Raw genomic sequence first — 955 nt, 5'->3', positions numbered from 1 at the left:
CAAGTGAGCAATACTTTCATCACGAGAAGATATGTATATTGTATAGATACTGATTAAATTTCCACATAAAACACAATGGTGCAATTAAAGCGTAGTTAATAGAGGGGACTGGTTTGGAAGCTCGGCAAACATCAAAGGAGCAAACAAAGATGTGAAGATTTAGGTTGGACAGTCCACGACTGTGCATAATCTTTTGTTTTGCGCTCATACAAGACGCATGAATAACATAACCAACACGTTTCTATTAGTTAGTTCCTCAGTACGGAGTAATCAAATATTGTAATTTGTGCACGGTCAAGGCCAGAAAAGAGAAAAAAAACCTACAACAAAGTTGTCGCGTTTCAAAATGCCTGTCACAAAATGTTATGAAACTTGGATAATAAATAGATTTAGCCACGCCTAAAAGTGGAGCTCCCTCGTTATTTATTCTTACTGCTTGTAGGGATAGTGAAAATAAAAGGATTTCGAATTGTCCGTGTTTTGGTGTTTCCAGTTACTGCTTAATTAATTAAATCATTTTCGTTGCTTTCTTCTATGGAAAAATTCATTACCGAACTACTGAATTCCACGGTAAATTTCACGAGAAAAACCGACATTTACTTTGGAATGCACCAGTTTGGCAATGAATTTTTCTTGAAAGAAAACAAGCACACCCTCAGCCAGCGAATGGAAAAGGAAAAAAGCCATTTCTGTGTCAAATGTCAATACCCAGCAAATAGGAATCACGCCGTCAGGAAACTTTGTCAGTTCAAGGTCAAAAGAGAATTTTACTGATGTACTTTATTCCACTTTGTCTCTGAAAACGAGATCATTCACATTTTGATGTATTTCATTGAAACAAGCCAGCCTGGCTTGGAACAAGAATCGGCAAAATATGGCAATGCAACCAAGAAAAGACAATGAAACTTCAAACAAGCTTTAGGTGCTTCAAACAAACTTCTGAAAACACAAGCTA

Source organism: Montipora capricornis, chromosome 1, assembly GCF_036669925.1.
Source record: "Montipora capricornis isolate CH-2021 chromosome 1, ASM3666992v2, whole genome shotgun sequence".
In the NCBI taxonomy this organism is placed as follows: domain Eukaryota; kingdom Metazoa; phylum Cnidaria; class Anthozoa; order Scleractinia; family Acroporidae; genus Montipora; species Montipora capricornis.
The sequence above is the reverse complement of the archived record's forward strand: the minus strand, read 5'-3'. Positions refer to the sequence as shown.